The 6,086-nt window shown below is 46.1% G+C and overlaps 1 pseudogene; it reads left to right on the plus strand.

The window, feature by feature from the left end:
• The first annotated feature begins 798 nt into the window (after window positions 1–798).
• Window positions 799–6,086, plus strand: part of LOC112113907 — a 35,286-nt pseudogene continuing 29,998 nt past the window's right edge.

Below are 6,086 nucleotides of genomic sequence, written 5' to 3' on the forward strand. Positions count from 1 at the left end.
TCCTGATAGCTGGTTCTTTGCATCAGATTCCTAGCAGGCTCGTGACCCTGAACAGTGTCCCTGCCATTATTTCCCTTTGCTTTAGAGACGCACACAAACCCTTTTTATATCCTAGGTTGAAGCCAATAGCACCCACCTGGTCTGGCTGTCAGGATGACTCAGAGAAGGGCTCTGCATCTCTGCAGTGTCCTAGCATATAACACACGAATATACTCATGTCTTTGGCCTTGAACATGCCACTAAGATCCATGTGTAAAAGGGCTCATCTGTACGTGGATCTTCCGACGCTGTTTGGAAGGGGGAATCAGCCCCTTTCAAACCAGCATCTCTTCCCTTCCCCTGGCCCCTGCCAAGGGTTCTTTGGGATCTGTGAATGGGAAGGGGGCGTGAAGTGGGAAAACTGGGGAGGAACAGGTGAGCTGGGACTGGTGATGGCATGAGAGCTCAGGGAAGAAACATACTACTGCTCTGGGAGCTCTCGTGCCAGTGAGTGTATGCTGGAGACCCAGAGCAGAGGCATGGGATGTCTGCACAGATGGCCCTGGCCTCCTGGTAAGCAGAACCTGGGGAAATCCATGGAGTTTGCAGGCTGCAAGCCTGTTCCCTAGTGGGATGAACTCTTTCCCCCCGCATTGAAATGCAGGAGGAGAGGTCTCCATGAGGTCCTCCGGCTTAGCCCCCTCCTGTGATTCAGCCTTTAATTTTCACTTAACCCCAGAAATGTCCAAAGGAAATGCAAAAGTATCAAAGCATTTTAAACAATTCCACCTGTGGTTTAGAAGAACTGATGATAGCACCATGGAACTAGATGGAGGCAAGTCAGAGATCGAACAGGACATTCCCCGCCTGCCCTTTACTTTCTCTGAAAGAATGTACTCTGTGACACATAGGAACAACCCCAGCAGTGCAAGGTGACCCCACATCAGTGGTGTTAGAACAGTTAGCGTAGTGGGGATGCTGAGAGCCATTGAACCAAACTGTAAGCCCTGTGTGTGATGGAAACCACTTCAAGCCAGAGGGTGCTGCCGCATCCCTCGCACCCCTAGTTCCAGCACCCCTACCCCACGTTATTAAAACTTCAGGCTCAATTGGGGTGATATGGAAAATCTGGCGATCAAAATGTGGAGATTCAAAATGAGACAAGGGTATTTCTGTAGGATTCTGCCTTGAGAAAGAGTTTGGGATGTCTGGAATGGGATGGTGCAAATTAGGAGTGAAATCAGGGAAACAGAAGATGACTTAGGAATATTTCTGTGGCTGAGCTATTTCATAACACACACAAATCACTCTGATTTCATATGGAAACCACCCACACTGTGGCCAAGACCAGAAAAAGCAGCCGAGTTTCTCCACAGACTGACAGCAAGGGCCAAACACAGTACTCTACCGGGGTTGGGGTGGGGGGCTGCAATCCTTGCCGGAGAACTGCTCGTGTGGTTTCTTTTCTAGTGTTGCTTCCACTGTGGTGCTGAGACCCTTCAGCCTTTCCAAGGGCAAAGTATTTGAGATCTGTTTAATTCTAGGCCTGCTCATTCTGGTAAGAGCAAATGCAGAGTAATCTGGATCTGCTTTGAGTCCTGCTACTGATCATACAACTCCACGCATGGGGACCTTGCCCCAAAACCAGGGCCCTGGAACACGGGTTGTTCTTGGCCAGCCATGGGGAAAACTTTCAGTGTTAAGCATTATCCACACACCGCATGGGCTCTGATTGGCTGACCGCAGCAGATGATGTCAGAAGGACATCATAAGAGGACATCTTGTCTATGATAAAAGAACGGGAGTACTTGTGGCACCTTAGAGACTAACAAATTTATTTGAGCATAAGCTTTCGTGGGTTACAACCCACTTCATCATATGCATAGAATGGAACATATAGTAAGAAGACACACACACACACAGAGAACATGAAAAAGTGGAAATAGCCATACCAACTGTAAGAGGCTAATTAATTAAGATGAGCTATTAGCAGGAGAAAAAAAAAAAAACTTTTGTAGTGATAATCAAGATGGCCCATTTTAGACAGTTGACAAGAAGGTGTGAGGATACTTGGTATATTGAATCGTTTCCCCATGCTAAGTATCCTCACACCTTCTTGTTAACTGTCTAAAATGGACCATCTTGATTATCACTACAAAAGTTTTTTTTCTCCTGCTGATAATAGCTCATCTTAATTAATTAGCCTCTTACAGTTGGTATGGCTACTTCCACTTTTTCATGTTCTCTGTATGTATATATATCTTCTTACTATATGTTCCATTCTAGGCATCTGATGAAGTGGGCTCTAGCCCACGAAAGCTTATGCTCAAATAAATTTGTTAGTTTCTAAGGTGCCACAAGGACTCCTGTTCTTTTTGCGGATACAGACTAACACGGCTGCTACTCTGAGACTTGTCTATGATGATTCTTTCCCTCAGCCATTCAAGGAGGTATCCAAGTCGCTTTCAGCGCTGAGGAAGGTTGATAGGAACAGAAAGATTGTTGAAGACCTGATATTTCCCACCGTGCTTTCTGAAGGTGAGTTCTCCTAATTTTTGAACATGTATGGCTCTGCAAAGTTCAACTAGAACTGAAATGGATATTGGGTTTGTGTTAAACAAGAAAAGGCTCAGAGAAGAACTATCCAGTGGAAAATCAGCATGGAAATTTGAGGACAAAGGGAGTGGGGAAAGGTGCAGAGGGCAGAGAAATACTCATGGGAAAAAATGGAGCATGTGTGTAATTTTGATTATTGTTCAAAATGGTCTGATTTTTCAACAAAATCATTCAAAATTAAATATTTTCATTTAAATTTGACTCAAAACACTTCCCCCTCTTCTTTTACCTTTTAAAAAAGGGAAAGGGAAAGAAGAAGAAAGGGGGAACCAACCCTCCACCCCTCAAAAAAATTCTGCTTTCATTCCATTTGTTTGGAATCCAAGTGAAACCTTTTCATTTCAGATAGTTGTGATGAAATATTGGCGAAATCAACCAAAACCCTTTGAATGGAATGAACATTTTTCATTTTGTTTGAAATTTTTTTCGAGGAAAATAATTCCTGTTTTTTGAGCAACTTTAAAATGATTCTGAACAACGACACTGATTTACCAGCTTGTTCTTTCAAACAGTTTTCTGGGGGACACTATTTGTTATTTCAGAGTGTCTGCCTTTCATTTTCTCCAAATCTTGAATCTTTCCATTCTCTCCAGTCTCTACTTTTGGTGCAAAATTCATCTGCATCTGCCTGGAAATATTTGTGGTTGCTGTAATTCTGGTGTTCAAATGCACTTTCCATTCTTGTCAACGGGTTTATGTTATTGAAGGCAGCCGGCCATTCAGGTGGCCGGGTAAAAAGCAGTCTTACCATGGCTTCCTTTACATGCACGTTCTTTTTGCCTCCCAGCTTTCTTTTGCTAGTGTTGATCGGTTTTGTGTTGTGTTTTATGAAATCTGGGATTTCTTTGTGGCCTATGGCTGACACATGTTTTCCCCAACTGGGAACTGGACGTGTCTTTGCTAATGTCACTCAGATGCCGACTGACTCCTACATGAAGTTCTCTTGGATCTTCTCCAAAGCAGCGTGGTTATCACCACCCTGTGTCACTTTTTCTACATGGAACAGGCTAGATCCTCAGCTGGAGTAAATCAGCATGGTTCCATTGACTTCAGTGGACTGATGCTGATTTACATCAGCTGGGGATCTGCCTTCCCTCCTCATTTTTTACATAACCAGATGGGAGGCACGGGCTGGATTTACATCTGATGAGAGTGGCAAAAACCCAGGATGGCTTATTTAGCCTGGAAAGGAGAACCATTAGGCTGAGGAATTCAAAATCAGGGAGGAGAGAGGGCAAACTAATTGAGCCTCTCCTTTCACCGCATCCCCTAAGACGAGAGAAGGGGTCTGTCAATGACATTCAAAGGCATTCACATAGAAAGAGAGGCTACTGTATGTAGAGCATAGTTGGCCTATGGTGTTCTCTGCTGCAGGACAAGTTAAGCCTTGTGACTGGGTTTTAGAATGGCTAGACATATCGGTAGCTATGTCCCCTGGGATTATGAGGATAATCAAATTTCATGCTTCAAGATATAAGATGAGAGCCTGTAGAGTTCGGAGAGCAATCCCCATCCCCCTGGGCAGTGCTATACCTTTGGCTGGATGCAGCATAGTGTCTTCCACCCCTTACTGGCCCTTGCTGGAGACAGGCAACTGATCGAGACAAGGAGGGGTAGGATCTTCTCTGCTCAGGCATGTTTGTATGGAGTTTGTACACGTGGGTCCATATTAGCTGGACTCAAAGCTGTTCCTGAAAAAGCATCAGTTTGGACATTTCCTAAATGCAAAGGTCTGTTTTTCTGCTTGAAACAATTTTGTTTAGAAATTTACATTAATTTATAGTTAAAATAAGGCTCAACACTGGAAAAAAATGTTATGATTGACTCAATCTCAAAAATTTTCATGATCTGGGGGGAAAAAAGACAGATTTTGACTTTGTCCTGGTGCAGGAAAACAGTGTACCATCCAGCTCTTTGCTTGGGAGAATGCAAGGACTGCTCCTTCCTAGCACCCTGGTGGCATGGAGAAGAAAACCCAAGGAGATGGGCAAGAGACCTAGCTTTTCACCTCTCCTCCTTACCTGTCAGGGAGAGGCTGTCATACAGGGCGCCCACATCTTGGTATTGTGACAAAGTTCCTCCTCTATCTTGGTGGGTCCTGCGCTTATTGGCAGATTTTCTTGCCTCAGAGATTCACCATGTGGGTTGGGGAACAGCCCAGAGACCTTCCCCTCTGGAAGAACCCACAGTCCAGGTCAATTGGGAGGTTTGGGGGGAACCCAGGCCCGCCCTCTACTCCGGGTTCCAGCCCAGGGCCCTGTGGACTACAGCTGTCTATAGTGCCTCCTGTAACAGCTGCATGACAGCTACAACTCCCTGGGCTACTTCCCCATGGCCTCCTCCAAACACCTTCCTTACTCTCACCACAGGACTTTCCTCCTGGTGTCTGATAACGCTTGTGCTCCTCAGTCCTCCAGCAGTGCACCCTCTCACTCTCAGCTCCTCACACTCGCACCACAAACTGAAGTGAGCTCCTTTTAAATCCCAGGTGCCTTGATTAGCCTGCCTTAATTGATTCTAGCAGCTTCTTCTTAATTGGCTCCAGGTGTCCTAATTAGCCTGCCTGCCTTAACTGTTTCTAGCAGGTTCCTGATTACTCTAGTGCAGCCCCTGCTCTGGTCACTCAGGGAACAGAAAACTACTCATCCAGTGACCAGTATATTTGCCGTCTACCAGACTCCTGTACCCCACTGGTCTGGGTCTGTCACAGTATCCTAGGAGATGGTGGAACATGCGCATTCCCTCTGGGCTTCCTGAGATGCACAATCATTCCTGGAGCATCCCCAGCTCAGTGTGGCTCCTATGGGCCTTATGTTTATCAGGCACAATCTGGCCTTTCTTAGGATCTTATGGTGGAGAAGCTGGATCTTCTGCCCTGGCAGGCTGTCTTCTTAAAACTGGGAGTCTAAAGCCAAGACCCTAAGGCTAGGTTTTCCAAAGCACCTAAGTCCCATTTTCAAAAGTGATTTCAGGCCCTTAGAAGCCTAAGGTTGGGATTTTCAAAAGAGCCTAAAGGAGTTAGGCACCCAAATTCTATTGACATTTAATGGGAGTTGGATGCCCAACTTCCTTAGGCTAGGATTTGCAAAGGCGCTTAAATCTCATGGAAAGTATGGGATTTAGGATCCTAAGTGCCTGAGTCACTTTTGAAAATGGGACTTAAGGTAACATTTTCAAAAGCACCTAAATGCTTTAGGAGCCTAAGCCCATATGGAGGCATTGTAGCAGGGCCAGGCCGCCTCCTGAGCACCCCCTTGTGGCTAGAGGTTACTCAGTGGCACCCTGCCTCTGTTTCCCCCTCTTCAGGGCCCCTTAATAATTCACTCAGTCCAAAGGTAATTGAATCACGCCCGTTCTAGGATCCAGTTTATTTAATCTGGTGGGTCCACACCAGCGCCGGCTCCAGGCACCAGGCAACCAAGCACATGCTTGGGGCGGCTCCTGGTAAGGGGCGGCGGGGGGAGCGCGGCGCGGCATTCCGCGGGGGGGGG

The sequence above is a fragment of the Terrapene carolina genome, unplaced genomic scaffold, assembly GCF_002925995.2.
Source record: "Terrapene carolina triunguis isolate 2854851 unplaced genomic scaffold, T_m_triunguis-2.0 Scaffold402, whole genome shotgun sequence".
Lineage (NCBI taxonomy): Eukaryota > Metazoa > Chordata > Testudines > Emydidae > Terrapene > Terrapene triunguis.